Here is a 23,378-nt window from a genome sequence, read left to right as displayed (position 1 = left end):
AATATCGTACAATATGAGATTTTACCGATGTTACAATTTATTGAATTTTTATCTTTTATTTTATCTCATATTTATTACACATATTACAATTTATTGAATTTTTATCTTTTATTCTACTCTATATCTATTTGTTTTTGTGTTGGTTCTTACCGATTTGGAAATGTTGAAAATTGAGAGAATTAAATTTTTATAAAAAACATTCATTTGTTTCTGTTCTTACAAATTTGGAAATGTTGAAAATTAAGAGATGTATTAAATTTTTATAAAAACATTTTTTTTTCTCTATTACAAGGAGAAACATTATTAAATCTTTTATAAAAATATTCCTTTTTTTTTCTAAATAGAAATATCATTTATTTTTATATTTAGGTTGAACATTTTGACGGTAGAGATCATAGAATACTTACTCCTGTTTAATGTCAAAGAGATTGTAAGGAGGAAGAGTTAATATTGTTTTAGTGTATTATAATGTTATAATTCTAATGTATTATAATGTTATAATTCTAATTTATTATAATATTATAATCCTATGATTTTTTTATTTAGGTTGTTGTTGGGACGGATGGTGCAATTTTAGTGTTATAATATTATAATCATATTATTTTTTATTTAGGTTGTTGTTGGGTATGGTAGTAGCGATTCAATCTTTGTACAATAATATAAATTATTTATTTGGTTGTTTTTGTAATCTTAATAATGTTTTAGTTTAGGGCCAGTCGTGATAGGAGTCTATTGTCATTCTTTCTTGTTTTTCAACCATTATTCTTTGTTAACGTAGAACTGAGTAATCTTTAGATCCCTTCTTCTACCACTATTCTTAGCATTTAACGAAACTTTTTATACGACTGCCATTTCTGTGAACCCACAACTTCTATCAGGTAATCTTCCGGATCCCTCCTTATACGACCATTCTTGTGTACATAGAACAGTTACACTCCCACTTCACCAGTTGTGTTAATTAATTAATATCGTACATACAAAATAATATGAGATTTTACCGATATTACAATATATTTGATTTTTATCTTTTATTTTACCCTATATTTATTACACATATTACAATTTATTGATTTATCTTTTATTCTACTCTATTTATTTGTTTTTGAGTTAGTTATTACAAATTTGAAAGTTTGAAAATTAAGAGACCAACACTAGATATTAAATTTTTATAAAAACATTCCTTTATTATTTTTTTCTTTCCCTCTGTATATAGAGAAACTGTATTAAATATTTTATAAAAACCTCCTATTTTTTTTCTCTAAATATATTATTTATTTTTATATTTAGGTTGAACATTTTGATGATAGAGATCATAGAATACTTACTCCTGTTCGACATCAAAGAGGTTGTAGAGTTAATATTTTTTAGTATAATATAATATAATAATCCTAATTGTAGAGTTAATATTTTTTTAGTATAATATAATATGATAATCCTAATTTATAGAATAGTTACAAAGAGGTCGTAAGTACGAAGAGTTAATATTTATTAGTGTATTATAATATTATAATTCTAATTTATTATAATATTATAATGTTATGATTTTTTATTTAGGTTGTTGAGATGGCAGTTGTATGAGCAATTTTAGTGTTATAATATTATAATCCTATTGTTTTTTATTTAAGTGGTTGTTGGTCATGACTCTTGTAATAGCCCTTCAATGTTTATTCTAGAAAAGAGTATTTATTTGGTTGTTTTTCTAATATTAAAAATATTAGGAGTCTATTACCATTCATCCTTGTTTTTTTTACCATTATTCTTTGTTAACGTAGAATTTATCACGTAATCTTTCGGATCCCTTCTTCTACTGTTATTCTCATCATTCTTGCTCGTTAACCCTTCTTCTACCGCTATTCTTACCATTCTTGCTCGTTAATGCAAAACTTGATTATCAGGTAATCTTCCATATTCCTCCTTCTACGACTATCATTCTTGTGAACGCACAACCTCTATCAGGTAATCTTCTGGATCCCTCCTTATACGACTATTCTTGTGTACATAGAACAGTTACACTACCACTTCTACCAGTTCTGTTAATTAATTAATATCGTACATACAAAATAATATGAGATGATACCGATATTACAATTTATTTGATTTTTATCTTTTATTTTACCTTATATTTATTACACATATTACAGTTTAATGAATTTTTATCTTTTATTCTGCACTATATTTATTTGTTTTTGAGTTTGTTCTTACAAATTTGAATGACCAACAGCTATAAAATTTTTATTTATAAAAACATTTCTTTATTTTTTCTTTTTCTCTATTCTAAACTTATAGAAACGGTATTAAATATTTTATACAAACATTCTATTTTTTTTTAAATTAATAGAAATATCATTTATTTTTATATTTAGGTTGAATATTTTGACGGTAGAGATCATGAAACTGTTCGACATCAAAGAGGTTATAAAGTTAATATTTTTTAGTATAATATAATATAATAATTCTAATTTATATATTATAATCCTATTGTTTTTTATTTAGGTTGTTGTTGGGACATGTTGTAGTAGCTATCCAATCTTTGTACAAGAATATAAATTATTTATTTGGTTGTTTTTGTAATTTTAAAACTGGGCGAGTCATGTGCTGACAGGGGTCTATTGTCATTGTTTATCGGAGTGCTATGGATAGGAGAGATTGATGAAAGAATACGGTTAGGTTATGGGTAGAAAGGGATAGGTTTGTGATAGATTGATAGAACAATGGCGTTAGGATACGTTCTGATGATGATATGACTAAGGTACGTCATGTAATGATATGTCTGTGATAGGTATAAGAACGTTAAGGCTATGGTAAGTTAGAGAACAATATGACTATGAAGTGTTTACGTTATGACTTGGTTATGATATGATACATTGTATGCTAGATTATTGTGCTTAAGTACAAAATCATGTGAACGTGAATGCATGTTATTTATGCTGCTTAGTTGATGTGATATGAATGCATGTGACGATGTGTGGCCCTTGTATGATTATGGCTTGTTGTATGAGTATTGAAATGTAACTGAATGAATTGTATGACATGAAATACAGTAAATTGCATGATACATAACCCCGCTAGGAATATGTATGATATGTAACGAAATGAGAATGAGAATGACATGTAAGCATGAAAACGTGACACGGGGTTGTGTTCATTAAATGATGACTGTAGGACTAGTGGGACCTCATGCATATTGTGTGATAATGCATTTGGGGGGATACCCCTATCCCATCACGAGGGTACGGACGCGTACATCCAAATGGCAGGACAACGATCGTTATGTCCTGCATAGCGCTGCCGTGACAGTTTTAGTTTTAATGGGTCCCGGTGGGCCCCCAGAGCATGCCCACCGGCTAGGGACAGTGGCCCATCGGTGTGCGAACTAGCTGGTGAGCCTATACTCGCACGTATGGGCTGCGTGTAGAGTATATGGTACACGTCCACGATTACTTGTTAGGATTACACCGTAGGGAAAACGAAACGAAACGAAACGAAACGAAATGAAACGAAATGAAACGAAAGATAGGTCCCATCATTTCATTGCATGTGATTGTTGCATTTAACCCCAATAGTGGGGTCACTTACTGAGTATTTCTTTAAATACTCAAGCCATGTGCCACTACATTTTTAAGGTTAAAGCAAGGCATCCCTGTACGGCTGACGACGGCATCGCAACTCGAGATCATGGCACATGCATAGGATAGTGGCATTTATTTTCTTAGACTTAGGATAGAATATGATGTTTTAAACTTAAACGCTTATTTATCTTATTTCGAGTCTTTTGTTGTGTCGTTTTAAAGATGTTTTCGAAACATGTAAGTCTATGGCTGTGTTTTAAGTTAAAGGTTATGTTTTTATGGAATTTAAATGAAGTCTTCCGCATTCAATGTTTATGGTATGTATACAGTAGCGACCTTAAATTAAGTAGAAAATTTTGGGTCGTTACATACTAAGAAGAAAGGACGTATAATTTTATTAAGATAAAATAGGGCATATTATATATAGCAAAAATATCTTGCAATTTGATTATTAAAAAAAAAAAAGCATTAGATGCGGGATGGGCCAGACAACCTTGTATAGAGACGCCTCGGGTAAGGGCTTAGAATGCGTGCTTATGCAGAAGCGTAAGACAATAGCTTACGCTTTTAGGCAACTCAACGAGTACGGACGAAATTACCTTACCCATGACCTTGAATTAGTAGCAACAATGTTTGCCTTGGAGACGTGGCAACATTACGAGCATGGAGAAAAATCGACATTTAAGGCGAAACTTCTTGAAATGTAAGTTAAGACGAGATTTAAAGGAAAATAAAAAAAGAACACAGAAATCCAATGGAGTACCAGAATGGTAGAATACGCTGGAAAGTCTACTTGAGGTAACAATATGGATGTTCGGCTCCGACAGGTCCTGGAACTTAGGGCTCCGATCCTTGACAGCAGCGGCGGAAGAATGAGGTGAATTTCGTAAGGAAGATGAACGGCTTCCATGAGCATAATCGATAAACAGAGCTAGAAAAATAAGAGAAAATAGATGGAAATGGCTCTGGATGTCACAACATTTGATAAATATATATACGGCAATGCAGGTAACAAGCCAACGAATCGGGATGAATTCGTTTATTTTAATACCAACCATAAAAACATTCCTTTTTTTTCTCTTCTTTTATTCACAAACTAATAAAAATATCATTTAATATCAAATATATTCAATATTTGAAAATAGAATACCTTTAGATATTTTATTTTAGAAATACTTAACTTAAAAAATATTTTATAAATTCCAAATATTCTACTAACCCGAGGAGAGGACCCCTCGTCATGGTTGACTTTAGATCTTCAAAGGCCATTTGACATTTATTTGACCACGACCAAGGGTGGTCTTTCTTCAGGAGCTCTGTTAATGGGCCATTTGACATTTATTTGACCACGACCAAGGGTGGTCTTTCTTCAGGAGCTCTGTTAATGGGGCGGCTCGCCGTGAAAACCCTTCGACGAACCGCCTATAGTAGTTTGCTAATCCTAGGAAGGATCGCACATCGGATACGGAAGTAGGAATTTTCCACTCTTGGATAGCTTTTATCTTGTCGCTATCCATGCCGATTTGTCCACAACTGATGACATGTCCAAGGCAATTGATGCATGTTTGTGTGAAGACACATTTTTCTTTCTTGACGTACAACTGATTCTACCGCAGCTTGTCAAACACCAGCTTCAAGTGCACCTTATGTTCCTCTAGGGTTGTGCTGTATACAACTATGTCGTCGAAGTATACTATCACGAACTAATCCAAGTATTCGTAGAAAACCCGGTTCATTAACGTGCAAAACGTAGCTGGGGCGTTTGTCAAGCCAAAGGGCATTACCAGGAACTCAAAGGCCCCATATCTTGTTATGCACGTCGTCTTGGACTCGTCCCCTTCGATAACTAAAGTTAAATATTTATCATTAATATATGGACAAAACCTAACTTACTTACTTAGTATATGAACAAAACCGTTAGTACCACGTTTGAAAAATACCTATAGTCTTCCAGAGAATGACATGCATGAAATTAATCAAAGAAAAAAAATAATATGAAAAAAAAAACCATTATAAAGAATTTTCTTTTTTTTAAATAAAAATTAAACTAACATTTGAAATTCAAATAGGCAGACACAGCTCTATCCGTTGTCTCTGCACTCTCTCCATTATGTCTGCGCTCTCTCCATTCTGTCTCTCCGTAGTTCATCGGTGCTACATTGTGGTTCTGTCAGCCGCCCACTCCATTTTCCGTCTAAGTCTATCTCGGCAGGACTTCGTTTTCGTTCGTCCGGCGCGGGACTCCGTTTTCGTTCGTTCGGCGGCAGGACTCCATTTTCGTTCGTTCAGCGGCGGCACTCCGTTTTCGTTCGCCGCGGCAGTCTCTTCGTTCATCCGGCTGCTGCTGTTCGTCCCTCCTAAAAAACATGCAAGTCAGTGTGAGGATATGTTTAATTTTTTTTATATATGTAGGAAAATATTTATTTTTATTTATTTATTTACGTTTCATTTATTTGTATTTTTTTATTTTTTTATTATACATGTATATATATATTATATATAATTATTTTTATGTGTGATTTAGGTTGAAAATTTGTATTGGAGAGATCATGAGTACTTACTCCCATTCGAAAACAATTTAGGTTAATATTTTTTTTTAAGTATATTATAATCCGTTGTAATATTTTTTTTTAAGTATATTATAATCCGTGGTAAGTATGAAAAGTTAATATTTTTTTTAAGTATATTATAATCCGTTGTAAGTATGAAAAGTTAATATTTTTTTTAAGTATATTATAATCAGTTGTAAGTATGAAAAGTTAATATTTTTTTTAAGTATATTAAATCCTAATTTCTTTTTTATTTAGGTTGTTGTTGGGCAATGGCCGCTACAGCAGCAATTGAATCTTTATACAACATCAAACTTAGAAAGGAAGATGAAGATTTGTTTCAGGGTTCGCCCCAACAACTAGTCGATTGCATTAAGCTCCACCCAACTATACAAGATGCTCAAGGATATTACGCTTACAGCACCCGCAAAGCATTCACGTGGATTATAAACAATGGCGGAATAGTAAGCAAAGCCCATTATCCATATATGGGCAGGAGAGGAGAACCGAAACAAACAAAGAGGTAAAATGTTGTAGTTTGTGTGTGTTTTTTTAATTATATTTTTTATTTTATGTTGAAAAATAACATTTAATTTATGATGGTAGATGGTTCAGAAAATGAAAATTAATTCATTTAAGAGGATATACCACGACAATGATGACGTGGATTCAGTACTTCTACACCATCCGATAACAGGAGTTATACGAGCTACGGTGGAATTCAAAAGTCTTGAAAATGTAAGTATAGTAGGCCGATGAAAATTTTAAATTACGAATATATTTTTTTTTATAAAAAGATATTGCTAAAATAATTTATTCAATTATGTTTTCTAATTTTTGTCTATATGCTGTTTGAATGTGGTAGGAAATATATGAAGATGTCAACAAATTGTTAGATACTAATACTCCTTCACATGCAGTGTTGGTAGTTGAATTCGGAGGGTACAGCGAGCAAAAATGTTGGATAATAAAAAATTCATGCGGAAAACGCTGGAGAGACCATGGTTATGGAAAAATTAGTCAAAACATCATCAATACAATACAAGGTCCGATGCATTTAATAGAAAGATTATCTTACCCCATTATTGAAGGTCAAAATGAATAGAACAGCGCATGTCAAAATACTTTTGTACACAATTATAGATTGATGTGGAGTCCAGTAAGAATGAGGACAATTACTTTTGTAACCGACTATTACTTCTGTACTATATGTGTTGAAGTCAAAATACTTTGGTACACACAATTATAGATTGATGTGGAGTCCTGTCCTGATAAGAATAAGGACAATTACTTTTGTAACCGACCATTACTTCTGTACTAGATGTGTATTAAGGTCAAAATACTTTTGTACACAGAATTTGTACACACAATTATAGATTGATGTGGAGTCCTGTCCTGATAAGAATAAAAACAATTACAACTTTTGTAACCGACCATTACTTCTGTACTAGATGTGTGTTGAGGTCAAAATACTTTTGTACACAGAATTATAGATTGATGTGATTGACATTGATGTGATTGATGTGAAGTCCTGTCCTGGTAAGAAGGACAATTACTTTTGTACCGACCATTACTTCTGTACTAAATGTGTGTTTTCAACGCACATTTGACATATATACAAATATACAGCAGTTCTGTTGTGTAGGTTGGATATACAAATATACAGCAGTAGGTTGGATTGTGATGGTATATTATTTTTAAAAAAATGCTGAGAGAGAGGAAGAAAAGTCCATAATTTGGTTTGGTTCAACTTGTCACACATCTTTTAATAAGCAGTTCATCTCACAAGATACCATCGATCACGGAAGGATAACATATTTAAAAATAATAAAGCAGAAAAAAGGGATAAGAGTCAAAAGAAAAATCTGAAATGAATCTGAAATGAGAAGAAAAATTGCAATTGTTTTTTATGTTTTTGCAAGCCTAGGTTTCAGGGTTAAGCCATCTTGAAATACTAACGATTTAGTTACGATGGTTTTTTTTTTTTTTTGTCATCAATAACCATTACTATTCTTACAAAAAGCTTTATGCTTTCAATAGGAGAATGCAACTTGTTGTCTACTTTCTTAGATGTTGATCCTGGCTTGGGTTTCTCAATGTTTAGGGAAGAGAGAAACAGAGAAAGAGTCAAATCCAAGATGTCAAGTTAAGTGCATAAAGGAAAATGAAGTGAAAGATTACAAGGACATTTCAAATTACCAGAGTAAGAAAGTGTTCTGGGAAGCGGTCAGAGGATGATTCGAGCAATAACATCTCCCCTTTCTTAACAGAGGGCAATCTAGTTGACTGTATGTCAACAGCTTGTGAAATAGGTGATGAACATCTATTATGTTGCTCCGAGACCGTACAAATTTGATCCTCCGGTGGGTGATTGGGACTCTTTTTCCGCAATTGATAGGTTTGGAGATGGAGACCTCTCAGCTTCTCTTGCAACTGATATTGCCTTTGATGTCAAATTTAAGGTAACCCTTGAATAAGGTGTCGGTTAAGTTAGATTGGGTTGAGAAAATCTCTTGCACCAACCAAAAAAATTAACCTGATCAAAAAATTAAAAATCATTTTTTTAATGGTTTTAATTTTTAATTTTTTTTTAAGAAGAATCTGACCGAATTAAGACATTTTTTCATTTTTGGGTGTACCTAGTGGAGGAATATCTATCCAAACCATATTTTGGAGGATGGGCTGAAAAAGCTATTAGTGAGTACAATATAGAAACTGTATGTATGTTTTATTCTACTCTCTCTACTTTCTCAACATTATGTTTAGAGTACAAACTTTGAATTTGTGAGAGTTGTAAAGGCTAATCACATCACTTTTGATGTTAAACAAATTAGAACAGAGTTTCCAACCACAACTTTTGAAGCTAAAGTGTATGATAAGATTGATGATGGTAAAGAGGTAGATTTATGTAGACCAAAACGTTCTAATTGAGCATCTTTCTACATCTTTTTTGCTCTTTAATGTTTTCGTTGTTGGTGTAATTCTATATGGACTATGGCTATGATTATTATTAAATATACACTTTTTACTCTTTAATGTTTGAGTTGTTTGTGTAATTCTAGATGGAAGTTATGAATATTATTAATATATATTTATTATCCTAATCATTTTTTTGTTCAATATTTTTCTTGAAAATTTAGGTTTGGAGAAACTTTATAAACTTTATGATGGTGGTCTATCGGGGTCTATCTTATAAAGAAATTGATTTTCATTTTGGGCACGACCTACCATCATAAATTAGATATCATTTTACAAAATTAAAAAAACACTCATACAAACTAAAATATTTTACTTGTTATTTCTTTCGGTTCTCTTCTCTCTATGGATAATGAGTTTCACTCATTATTTTTCATTATTTATAATCAAGTTTTACGATTTGTTGTTAGTGTAAGTGTAACATCTTGAGAATCTTGTACAGTTGTGTCGAGCTTAATGTAATCAACTATTTGTTGCGGTGAAGCGGTGAAGTTATACAGATATGCGAGCTATTACCCATCAATAATGTAAATGAAAAAAAAAAAAAAAGGTTAGGATTGTAATATTATAATACAAATTTTTTTTTTTTTTGTCCATATTTACTGCAAATGATTTCGTAATGGAAAGGTAATAATTAAAAAATCAATAAATCAATAAATAAATAATTAGAAAATCAATAAATCAAAAAAATATATATATATAAATAGGATATAAAGATGTAGGGATTTAAGTAATCGTAGTATCTATTTAAATACTATCGGATGACTCCTCCTCAAAATTAAGATGTATACTAACTCTATTTTAATTTGGCTGAATCAATTTGTAATCATAGAATCTATTGGTTTATCCCATTATAAATTATAAGTTTATTATCGATTTATTATCATTCCCATTCTTGGGAAATATTAGTTACTTACAAAATTATATTAAGATGTGAGAAATATTCATTAATATACTGAGAACAATGAGAATGCATATCTATATTAGATTAATAAAAATAATATATAAAAATTTAAGATTTAATATTTTTCTTAAATAATATATAAAAAATTATATTATTGAGAAATTTTGTACTTGAGGTATAATTAGGTTGAGAATGAAGTTAATACCTCTATCTCCATCAAAATTTGACTTAATTTTTTTAAGTGCTTCAAAATTTAGAGGTGCGAAACCAAAACAAATAAAAATAAAGTAAAAGGAATTTGTAATTTCCAAATATTAGAGAAGGAATAAAAAAAAAAAATAAATAAATAAATAAACTATTTCTAACAACTTATATCAAACCAAAACAAATAAAAATAAAGTAAAAAGAGTTTGTAATTTCCAATATTAGAGAAGGAATAAAAATATAAAAGAAAGTAAATAAACTATTTCTAACAACTTACATCAAACCCATATCATAAAAAAAGATGGTTGTTCAAAATATATGATATGATTGAAAAATTTGCATAATATGCACAACTCTTATTGTAACGACCCAGATCCACCGCTAGCAGATATTGTCCTCTTTGGGCTTTTCCTTTCGGGCTTCTCCTTTCGGGCTTCCCCTCAAGGCCTTAAAACGCATCTACTAGGGAAAAGTTTTCCTATCCTTATAAATGGTGATTTGTTCTCCTCCCTAACCAATGTGGAAAATCATAATCCACCCTCCTTCGGGGCCTAGCGTCCTCGCTGGCACTCTTTCTTTCCTCCAATCAATGTGGGACCGCCTCAAATCCACCCCCCTTTGGGGCCCAGCGTCCTTACTGGCACACCACCTCGTGTCTACACCCCCTTCGGGGAATAGTCAGAAGGCTAGCACATTGTCCGATGTCTGGCTCTGATACCAACTGTAACGACCCTCATATTTTTCCTATTTAATCTAAGGTCATTACTATACCTTGAAATGCGGAATATACATTAATTGGGCTCTATTTATACATGCGACTCACCCTTGTCTTTTATTACCTCGTGAAAAAGAAAACGATTACAAGGAAAAGAACAGAACATTATTGAAAATAAAGAAAAAACAACAAATCCAAAAATGAACGTTTTAATCTACCTTATGGTTTATTATGCGAATATATTTCAACCTATACTAACCTATACTAATGAAGCAAACCGAATTCAGCCTAGGCTACGAAATAAAAAATAAAAAAAAACAAATGCCTATACTATACATGTGCCACGGTCTCGGGGGTACGATGCCGCCGTCGTTGTCACATGGGTGCCTTGCCCTTATCCACAAAAGTAAAGTAGCACGAGGCTTGAGTATTTCTAGAATACTCAGTAAGTGACCCCCTATCGGGGTTATGCGACAAACACATGCAATGAAATGATGGGACCTATCGTTTCGTTTCATTTCGTTTTCCCGACGGTGTAATCCTAACGGGTAATCGTGGACGTGTACCATATACTCTACACACAGCCCATACGTGCGAGTATGGGCTCACCGGCTAGTGGCACACCCCTGGGCCACTGTCCTACGCTGGGAGCCCCTTATGCTGGGACCCGTTAATAGAACCGTCACAGCAGCGGTATGCAAAGCATAACGATCGTTGTCCTACCATTGGACGTACGCGTCCGTACCCTCGTGATGGGATAGGGGTATCCCCCAAATGCATGAACACACAATATGCATGAGATCCCACTAGTCCTACATTTCATTAATGCAAGATGCTCCACCCAAAACTAGTTGATTGCATCAACTCCACCCAACTATGCAAGATGCTCAAGGATGTTACACTTACAGCACCAACAAAGCATTCGGGTGGATTATAAACAATGGCGGAATAATAAGCGAAGCCCATTATCCATACGGGCAGGAGAGGAGAACTGAAATAAATAACATAAGTAAAATATTGTAGTTTGTGTGTGTTTTTTTTTAATTATATTTTTTATTTTATTTTGAAAAATAATATTTAATTTATGATGGTAGGTGGTTCCCAAAATGAAAATTAATTCATTTAAGAGGATATACCACCACAGTGATGACGTGGGTTCAGTACTTCTACACCATCCGATAACAGGAGTTATACGAGCTACGGTGGAATTCAGAAGTCTTGAAATGTAAGTATAGTATGCCGATGAAAATTTTAAATTACGAATTTTATTTTTTAAATAAAAAGATGATTGCTAAAATAATTTATTCAATTATGTTTTCTAATTTTTTTTTTTTTTTTTTTGTATGTTGTTGAATGTGGTAGGAAATATATTAGGGTCTTGAAGATGTCAACACATTGTTAGATACTAATACTCCTTCACATGTTGTGTTGGTAGTTGGATTTGGGGGTACAAGGAGCAAAAATATTGGATAATAAAAAATTCATAGGGAGAACGCTGGAAAGACCATGGTTATGGAAAAATTAGTCAAAACATCGTCAATACAATACAAGGTCCGAGGCGTTTAATAAAAATATTATCTTACCCCATTATTGAAGGTCAAAATGAATAGAATATCGGAAGTCAAAATACTTTTGTACACACAATTATAGATTGATGTGGAGTTATGTCCGGGTAAGAATAAGGACAATTACTTTTGTAACCGACCATTACTTCTGTACTAGATGTGTGTTTTCAACTCACATTTGACATATATATATATATACAAATATACGTGTAGGTTGGATATACAAATATACCGCAGTAGGTTGGATTCTGATGGTATATTATTCTTAAAAAAATGTTGAGAGAGGACGGGAAGAGTCCCCATAATTTGGTTTTTATCCAAGGACATGTCTCTCTTTTCCCTTTATTCCAATCACTAAAATCACCCAAAATACTTTTCTAAAGTTTGTTCAACTTGTCACACATTTTTAATAAGTAGTTCATCTCACAAGATACCATCGATCGTAACTTACTTAGCCGGCTCGGCAACTAGGCTTAGCGACAAGGTATCACTATAATATATCGATTTCAAGGTTTTTGGCCCCTCCAAAGCTGTTTCTGCCCTCAGTTTCAACATCCGAGGTCAGTATGGTCCCTAAACGTTAAAGACAGCTTAGATCGGAGGTTTATTTTGATAATAGCATGAGGTTTAGCTAGGGTATGTTATAAAAGGTTCTAAGTTTTTATGTGGTTATCATAGGACGTATTTAACCGCTGGGCTTAGCTCGTTGTGAGTGACTTCAACCAAGACCATCGATGTAACGACCCTAAATTTCCACATACTCAGAGTCGCTACTAACGTCTCATGCTCATCTATAATGCGGAAATATAACTCTTACATGAATATAACTGATAACGTAAACTTAAAAAAAAAAAAAAAAAAACGTTTAAAACAACTTCTTCTCTGGAAAACACAGCCATGGTCTTACGTGTTTAAATATGAAATACTGAAATTTAGAGAAAACAAAAACAAATACAAAATAATTTAAAACAATGAAATGCAAAACAACCTATTCTAACTTAAGACTAGAAATTCAAATATGAGTCTACCCTATGCACGTGCCACAGTCTCTACTCGCGATGCCGCCGTCCTCCGTACAAGTGCGCCTTGCCTTTACCTGAAAAAAAAATGATGTGGCACACGGCCTGAGTATTTCAAAGAATACTCAGTAAGTGGCCCCACTATAGGGGCCATGCTAATGCAAACACATGCAATCATGAATAGGGACCTATCTCTAATCATCTTAGGGGTGGCCTCCAGTCTCGGACAAATTGGATGTGTAGTACTTCCCTACACACGACTCACACGTGCGAGTGTGAGTCCCCAGGGCACTCGCACACCCCCTGGACCCTCTGGTCAAGCTAATCTGTAGCGACGTCCGGAGGTCAGCGAACCCCATAGTGTCATGCGCCTCATGAACACCCTCATCTGTGTGCTTTCGCACCTGTGCGCATTCGCGCTCATCATAAGGTGCGCGTCCGCACTCATCATCTCTAGGGGAAGTAGCCCTATGCTTATGAACATACAAAATGCATGAGGTCCCTCTAGATCCATCGTAATGTCTCTTCTGACACAACCCTCTAGTCTCATCTCTTTGTTACTCTAGGTAACTCATACTCGTGGATATTTATATTAATATCATTTTCATGCTCTTAGGGTTGTGTCCTACGTCGATCTAACGACATGATGCAATATGGCACTCATCATCATCTAGCATGCTCAATATAGAAAACATCATCATATTAAGGTAACAATCATGCAATCATCATGCTCATCATAATGTCATAACGTGGGTCAAACATATCAAGCGTCACTCAACAAAATATGTATATACCGCACATATCATCAAGCATCATAATCCACACATCATCATAACTCATACAATTATTTAGCCTATCCTATACTAAGGCCACTTACCTGGTTGGCCTTAGCCGAAGTATTCCCTAATTTAATTAACATAAGCTCCCGTTCCTCGAGAGCTGCTGCAAAGGTTGCTAAGGTTTGATTCTTATCGCATCGTTCGTCACCTTTTGTTAGTATTTCACATTTTAATTAATAATCCAACTAACAGTAGAAAATACCTAAATGGCCTCAATAAAAATCGAGTTCCATGCTTTCATTGTTTCTAAATTATATAGAATAATAAAACTTAAAACTTAAATTAAAGATATGTCAAGATTATTAATATTTCAAGCGGTTTGGATAGTTCAACATTTAATTTTATATCATATAGATACAAATATAATAATTTCTCATATCTTCCATTCTCATTTTCTAACTTTATGTTATATTTTAATTCTGTTTACAGTGCCACATGAACAGTATGTTCTCATATCTTCCATTCTCATTCTCTAACTTTATGTTATATTTTAATTCTGTTTACAGTGCCACCTACTTGCCATTTTCAAACAGTTCTAATTTTCTTTTCTTTCTTAAAATTTCTCTTTTGTTTTTTTTTTTCTTTTAACTCTAATTGTTTTAAGCCGTTCAATTCTACCTCCCTATCTGGTTATTTTAAGCAATTTAAATCTAACTCTTTTAATCAATTTCTTGAATGAGTTTAATTCTATAATTCTCTAAATAGTCTACTCCCATATCTAAATCGTTTAATTTTCTAAATCGTTTAATTCAATTCTGTTCAGCAGTTTATTCTATTCTCACATATATTATATTTTTTGTGGCTTTACTATTTCCAAATCTAATCTTCTCCTCCTTACATGTATTGTTTTTATCTTCTTCTCTTCCCATGTATTGTTTTTATTATTATTATTATTTGATCTGTTTTCCTAATCTTCCTCTTTTTATCCTGTTTTCCAAATCTTCATTTTTTTTTATTTGGATATGTTTTCCAGATCTTCCTTTTCCCTATCTTCATCTCCCCCTCTCTCTTTCTGTCTTTTTTTATCCTGTTTTCCAAATCTTCATTTTTTTTATTTGGATATGTTTTCCAGATCTTCCTTACTGTTTTCCAAATCTTCATTTTTTTTTATTTGGATATGTTTTCCAGATCTTCCTTTTCCCTATCTTCATCTCTTTTTTTCTTATCTATCTATTTTTTCGTGACCAAGACTCTTCATAGATAGATAATTTCTAATTCAGATCATTCCAACAGTTAATTTCTAAATTTCTAACCCAGATCTAAATAATTGCTAATCTAAATAATTGCTAATATCCTTCATAAAAGGAAAAAGTAAAACTACTAACCTGAAATGACATCTATCTTCATTTATCTGCCTACCATCTCTCCATTATCTGCCTTCTTCTGATCTCTCCATTATTGTCTCCATTATCTGCTGATCTCTCCATTATTGTCTCCATTATCTGCCTTCTTCTGATCTCTCCATTATTGTCTAACCATCTATCCGTCATTATTGTCTAACCATCTATCCGTCATTATTGTCTAACCATCTCTCCATCATATGCATTTGTTTCCTTCAGACAATAACCATCTCTCCATCATATGCATTTGTTTCCTTCAGACAATATTTTCTTTCTGTTTCTGTCTTGTTTGATGAAGTATTGATACAGGATGAGAGAGGTATTTTAGGGGAGGGGATGAGAGATTGAAGGAGAGGTGGGCAGTTTTTTTTTTTTTTTTTTTCCTCATTTTGTTATTTTTATTTTAATATATATATATATATATATATATATATATATGTTAAACCATCTTCTCTATTTTGTTATTTTTATTCTAATACATATATATTAAACCTAGCGGGGCGTTACAATCGAGGTAAGTGACCTTACTGTTGGAGTTAGCTTACTACGTGTTGTATGATGGTGCATGCCCTATGGCCCCTGCATGCACCATATTTATGTGATATGATTATGTGATGTATAGATGGTGCTGACTGTAGATTGTGTATGTTATGTGATGTATGAATTATGTTGACTATTGACCGTTATGTTATGTGAAGTATGAATGAGATGTTAGTATTATATGCCATGAATATGTTGATCGATGCCATAGATACACGTAGAATTATCGAGTCATGTCATGAGATGTTATGCAACTGGGATGGACTTTCATGTTATGTAATATGCCATGTAATGTAAGTCATGTGAGATGCCATGTGATGTAAGAAACGTAAATGCGATGTTAGCACTGCTTATGTAATGCCATGTTAGATATGTTAAGGGACCTCATGCATATATGTATGTCATGTGCATCGGGATTCTTCTCCTTTATGATACGAAAGAATGAATTACGATATTTATGTTCGCCATGATATCATGCGGGCCCTTTTCTATTCTGTGGTGTCCGGCGACATGTAATACGTTATGCCCGACCAAGCTAGGCCCAGGGGGTACGTATATGAGCCCGCCTTGTGGGTCCATATACACGTACATCGGCCATGTGTGAAGGAGTACCACACATCCAACCCTACCCGGAATAGAAAGCGCCCAAGGCTATGAAAAGTTTATGAAAAGTTAGGTCCCGCTCATATGTTGCATGTGTTTGCATTCCTAACCCCAACAGTGGGGTGACTTACTAAGTATTTCATAAAATACTCAAGCCATGTTCTACCTACATTTTTCAGGTAAAGGCAAGGCGCCAATGTACGGTTGACGGCGGAGCTGAGGCTACCATGGGAGTTAGAGATGGGATATTTCTAGGAGTTTACGTTTATTGGACTGTTTTAAGTTATAGCATTGAGTATTGTTTTATTTGGATTTATTTTCAATTCAGTATTGAAGGTTTATTTTTGGAGTTTAGGTTTTGTTTTGGATTCATGAATATTTATGAAAGACTCTTTCAAGGTTATTTATGATGAGCTTCCGCCTAATGAGATATGTATGCATGGGGTGACATCACTAATTAGGTTAAAGAAAATTAGGGGCGTTACAGATACGGTCTGCTTAACCTATGCTCAAGGCTTCATGCGTTCCAAGCGGCATAGTCTGAAAACCTACATCCAAGGCTTCTTACGTTCCAAGCGATATAGTCTTAATATTGCATCAAGGGCTTGCCCTATAATACAGTCTCCTTAACCTATGCCCAAGGCTTCATGCGTTCCAAGCGGCATAGTCTGAAAACCTACATCCAAGGCTTCTTACGTTCCAAGCGATGTAGTCTTAATACTGCATCAAGGGCTTGCCCTATAATACAGTCTGCTTAACCTACGCTCAAGGCTTCATGCGTTCCAAGCAGCGTAGTCTAAGTCATGAGCATGTTGTACCGTGGGAGGTCTTAGGAGGTTCTTGATTCGTGGCTAAGGTAACGTACTCTCTTCTTGTTCCTCCGTGACTTTAGACTACTCCCCTTAATAGACCGTAAAGGTCACTTGCTCGGTGCATACTTAAACATGGCATCCTGCAAGTCTATAGGGCATCCCTTCTAGGTGAGGAAATCTTGAGGCATGACATCCTGCAAAGGAAACATGATGCAGGGCATCCCACCTAGAAGAGGAATTCTTGGGCACCGCTTGGTGGGAGGTCATGGGTCACTTTGGACATGACTAGAGTATTACCTAGCATTCTCGAGTTTCTGTTTCTGAGTTTGGGGACCTTGGTCCCTCGTCCTTGAGTGGTACCTAGCATTCTTCTTACTTGGGTAGTTGTAAAGCTTGTGTGTTGTTGTTCTTGGTTCTTAATTTTGTAAGTTTCTAAGGTCCTTAATTTCTTGAGGCATAAGTTGTAACTCGTATTTGTAACCATATGAACCCATCTTAGTTTTTCTAGAAGGTCATAGATTTCTAGGAAGTTCTTTAGAGGGTTCTAGAAGAGTCTAAAGTTTTGTGGTGTTTCCTTTAGGTGTTTCTTGGATCCTAACTTGGTTTAGGTTCCAAACTTACTCCCATCAACTTGAATCCTCAAACTTATCTTCATGTCCTTCATAATCGACCTTATAAGAAGTAGCAAATCATTTTAAGCACGTATAGACCTTGAAATCTCATAAGTAGTCCTAAGGGCATTTTAGTCATTTCATCCCTAATTCTTGGTTTTGTTACTTAACATATTCCAATGACTTTCAAACTTCTCCATATCATCAAACATCATAAAATAAGATCTACTATAGAGTTTCATAACATTTAGAGGTCATCTAGGTCATGAACCGTAGGTAGTCTTCCTTAGGGGCATTATGGTCATTTTGCACCGTTTCGTGGTTTACCTACTTATCCTTAACCAAAAACTACCAAAATTCTTATATAACCTCAAGATGCTATAATATGCTCAGTATTAAAATTTCATAGGCAGCGGAGTTCATCTAGTGGGTTATTTTAATGTTACCTAAATCTCGAGCAATTTGTTCGGTTCAAGATCTTAACTTAAGGTTCCTAGGGTTTTTCTTTCATTTATCCTAATTTCATACTTTTTTTAGGGTTCATATGGAAATCCAAGCGATTCCTACAAGTATTTCTTAACAAAAAATCCAAGGTGGCTACTTATCTCGTTGTTGACGTTCGGGACCTCTTTTCTTGAGCTTCCGGTACCCAAATGACTTCAACTTTCCTTTCACAAACTCCTTATTGTGTCTACTTTCTGGAACCATAAAGGTTTTCATGAGAATCGGTCTGGAAGGGGGTTAGAATTGAGAAAAACCGAGAGAAGGTCGAGTTTTGGGTTGACATGGCCGGTTCAACTGAACCGGCCACGTCATCGTCTTCTTCCTCCAGTCGGGAAGAAGACGCGGCCGGCTATAGCGCCGCTGTCTGAAACTCGCCCTCCCCAGCTCTGATCACGCTGTTTCTCCCCATGATTTCTTCATGAAACTTAAATATTGTGTTACAAGGAAGAGCTAGGGATTGACTTCGTACCTTTTCGTGGATTTTAGCCTAAGATATTTGCTTCCAAAATTCGTACAAAATATGATTTCTCGCCGGAGTAAAAACAGAGGATTTCTTATTGGGTAGCCGATTCTAGGGGTTTTCGAGGCTCGATTTCTTCACGAAACCTCTTCCTTATTCTTTCCTCAAGATAAAGGAATTGGTTTGGAGGAACGACTTTTAGTGGGGGATCTTAATTTTGAGGAACCACTCTCGGCCTGCAAGTTACCCGACACCCCTGATTTTCGATCTCTTGGGTATCTTGTTCTACGACGTTTCAGCACTCCATTCCTCCATAGAACTTGTGGGTAATCTTGTTTAGAAGCTATAGGAACAAGTTTGAAAGGAAATGGTGGAGAATTGCTCTCCAATTTGGAAGAAACCCGAGTAGGAGACCCAAAATCTAAAAACTTATTGCCAACGACTGGCCCAACCTCAGAATTTATAGGGGAAACTTAAACCGACATTGGGAGCTCCAGAATCATCGTGAATTGTCGGTTGGATTTTTTGGAAAATCCATCGAAAATATCTACAACGATTAGAGACTCACCGACTCTGATTTTGAATCCTAGCCGTTGGATGTTATGATCTGTCCATCTTCTAGATCATATCCAACTTTGGGGAAGATCCATCGGCTGATATTTGAGTTTCGAGAGATTTTGCTTAGATTGCCACGTTAGACGCTCTGATTCTGATCAGAGTGGCATTTTCGTAATTTATTCGTTCTTCCATGGGTATTATGGTAATTTTCCACTTTCTGAATATTTTAATATTATTTTCGTAAAAAATCCATAATTTTTCTAAAAATCCTTCCTCTCATGTTTCATCATTCTTCCCTTTTTTAGTATCTTGAAATTCCTTCTAGATTCCTTCTATAAGGAACCAAAAATTTGGGAAGATCCTTGATATTTGGTAAAATGATTTTTATGTCCTTTTGGCTTAAGCTTTCATTCCCAATCCTTCGCCAAAGGTCTTGAGTCCTTAACATTACTTCTTATGGTTTAGAGATGACTTACTAAGACCCCTTTCTTACTTAGTCCTCATAATTTCCTTCCTTGGATCCTTTCGAGCTTGCATAGGTGGCTTTCCTTTGTTTTTGGGGTGTTACACAAAACCAAGGAGGCTAATCACTGTTTTTCTTTTTCTTGTTCCAAACTAACCAAACTTTTATTTAAGCTAAATGAAATGGAATGTACAAAAATAATAAGAAAGGACGTATAATTTTATTTAGATAAAATAGGGCATATTATATATAGCAAAAATATCTTGCAATTTGATTATTAAAAAGAAATAAAAGCATTAGATGCACGATGGGCCAGACAACCTTGTATAGAGACGCCTCGGGTAAGGGCTTAGAATGAGTGCTTATGCAGAAGGGTAAGACAATAGCTTAGGCTTTTAGGCAACTCAAGGAGTACGGACGAAATTACCTTACCCATGACCTTGAATTAGCAGCAGCAATGTTTGCTTTGGAGACGTGGCAACATTACGAGCATGGAGAAAAATCGACATTTAAGGTGAAATTTCTTCAAATGTAAGTTAAGACGAGATTTAAAGGAAAATAAAAACAGAAGACAAAAATGCAATGGAGTACCAGAATGGTAGAATACGCTGGAAAGTCTGTGTCACAGCCCAATATTTTACTACGGACAGTGACTAACGACAGACACAAATGCACAAGAGATTTAAATATGAAGTAACGAAAATCATCAAATTCCAATAAAGTTTTTCGAACGATAAACACAAAACACAAGACCGTTTGGAAAATAAATTTCAAAAGAATGCGAATACAAAAATAAAGACTAAGACTGGACTGACGCCCTGGGACAACCTATTCCTCTGTGACACTTCCCTTCAGATCACGCCCACTCTTGACCGACGCCTCGCGCTCCTGAAAAAAAAAGGAAAACATAGCAAGGATGAGTATAAAAATTATACTCAGTAAGCCACCTACTTGTAGGCTCTCTTCGCATCTTAATTTAACAGGTTGCCACGGTTTCCTATTTCGGTTCTAGGACGACTGGCTCTAATCTAGGTCCCTTGGGGCTTGCCCCTTGGGTTTCGCTGATTTTTCGATCTCTCATTAAATGCCTAGAGGTTCTTTATGCCAAGCTAATATGGTCGGTATCTCTCTTTGAGGTGCTACCTCTACATGGCTATCTGGGACTACATGGTACTTGGCTTAGGGTGTGCTGAGTACCCCTACGCCCATCTAGTCCCTCTATGGGGGGCGCGACCCAACCCGTTCTCATGCAGCCAATGGGTTGTACGACGTGGGGACACATTTCCCATGCGAAATGGCTAAGAGTAGTAAGGACTGATCAGGGACCCCTTGGTCCTCCCACGAAGCTATAGATACCGTTCACACGCTAGCAATCTATGAACACTCCGGGGTACCTTCTTACCGTGGTAAACCGCTAAGTTTCTAGGGAAAAATTAAGTCTGGCTAGAGCGGCATATCGCTCCTAACAGAGATTCCCTAATCCTACCAAAGAAATGGGCCCTAGCAATTAATAGAGGGTGCATGCAATCTTCTTCTAACATCATAGTATGTAATTCATGCAAACTAGGCATACCGGCTCAACGGGGCGATGACCTCCATCAAGCACCCAGAGCACGAAGTTCGCGCTCAATGGGGCGAATTCGTCCATCAAGCACCCGAAACCCGGCATACACAATTCTACACATAAAATAACGCATGCATACATACGGCGGAAGCCTAAGGCATACAAGCAACACTCATGTAATTTACCCAATTCAATCACAACAGTTAATTTGACTAGTAATTTACGTGAAGAGCTAATCTGAAGCAGAACTACTAGCATGCATGCAATCCGAGCGAATCCTACAAGTATTTCTTCCTAAATACCGGGTGGTGACTTACCTGGTTGACGCGTGCCCTTTCGCTAGCGTTTCTTTGCCCGTGAGGTGTCCAAAAATACTGATTTCTCTAAATTAAGTCCCTATTCACGTAAAAACAGTATTAGAACTGGAACCGGGACAAAAATCGGGAAAACAGAAAACAACCAGGCCAAATTGGCTGTTCCACGCGCGCTCACGCGCCCAGCAGCACGCTGGGAGTGCGTGGCCATGTGCGCGGGAAGGCGCCAGCCGCAGGCTGCACGCGCGCCCATTTCCGCGCAGTCGCTGGTCGGCCGGCCCGGCCCGGTCCGATCGGCTCGGCTCGCGTTGCGGTTCGGCCCGGCTTGCAGGCGACACGTGTCGACGCCTCGCTGGAGCTGCGTTGCTCCAGCCGGTGGTCGATGCGTGTCCGGCGCCTGTCGCCGCCCTCCGCCGCTCGCCGGCCTTTTTTTTTTTTTTTTTTCTCTTCTTCTTCCCTATCCTCTGAAAACCGAAACCCAGTCGGTTTTTGTTTTCCGATTTTCATATCTTTCGATCCGTAGATCGGATCGATATGATTCCTTCGGCAACGTTCTAGATCATGTTACAGGCTACGTCCTAGTATTCTTTTTGTAATTTTTTCTTGACTATCGGAGGATTTAAGAACGCCGGAAGTTCGCTCACCGTTCTCGGATGACTCTCGGATCTCCGCCTTTGGGTTGAGGTCTCGGCCAAACTTCTTCACAGGCCGTGCGTGAGTTGTTCCTAGGTGAAGATTTCAACATTTTAGGGTCGATTCACGTAGGGAAAACTCAGATCTGAGCAATATCGTTCAGAAACCTTACCTCGCGAAATGTTCTTAGGTTTTGATGGTAATAGAAAAAAAAAATAATTAACTAAGTCGACTAGAATGTATGTTTTCATCTGAATAAGTAGAGACTGGTTTTGGGTACATATTTTCACTTGAATAAGTAGAAAGTTAAAAACTAACAACACTATTATTTTAAAGAGTAGAAAATAAATTGATAATGCATAATATTTTCTTGTAATAGAACCAAATTGAAGGTAACCTATTACGTTTAGGTTAAGAAAAAGAAAACTTTCAATTTTAACATGTTATAGTTTAATCAAGTGGATAATATGTATTAATGTCACTAAATGTCTGCGATGGGAACCATTAATTTTTCTATACTATTTGAATCTACATTCACACATCACAAGGTCGTAGCCAAGAATTTTTGTAAGGAAAAATTTAGTGTTATATAATTTTCTTAATCTAAGACAAGCTGAGAGGGGCAAACGTCCATTA

General features: G+C 35.5%; 1 long non-coding RNA gene and 1 pseudogene across 1 annotated transcript; both read right to left on the bottom strand.

Annotated features, from left to right (window-relative positions):
- Positions 1 to 23,378, bottom strand: part of LOC111787719 (uncharacterized) — an 86,552-nt pseudogene that overhangs the window by 39,529 nt on the left and 23,645 nt on the right.
- LOC147793714 (uncharacterized) lies at positions 20,990 to 22,852 on the bottom strand. The gene is made up of 3 exons (XR_015420049.1): positions 22,754 to 22,852; positions 22,113 to 22,191; positions 20,990 to 21,119 (listed from the first exon to the last, which is right to left on the bottom strand). It is a non-coding gene; the product is annotated as an uncharacterized LOC147793714 (long non-coding RNA).

The sequence above is a fragment of the Cucurbita pepo genome, chromosome 2 (genome assembly GCF_057944985.1).
Source record: "Cucurbita pepo subsp. pepo isolate OVF chromosome 2, ASM5794498v1, whole genome shotgun sequence".
In the NCBI taxonomy this organism is placed as follows: Eukaryota; Viridiplantae; Streptophyta; class Magnoliopsida; order Cucurbitales; family Cucurbitaceae; genus Cucurbita; species Cucurbita pepo.
The sequence above is the reverse complement of the archived record's forward strand: the minus strand, read 5'-3'. Positions and strand labels throughout refer to the sequence as shown.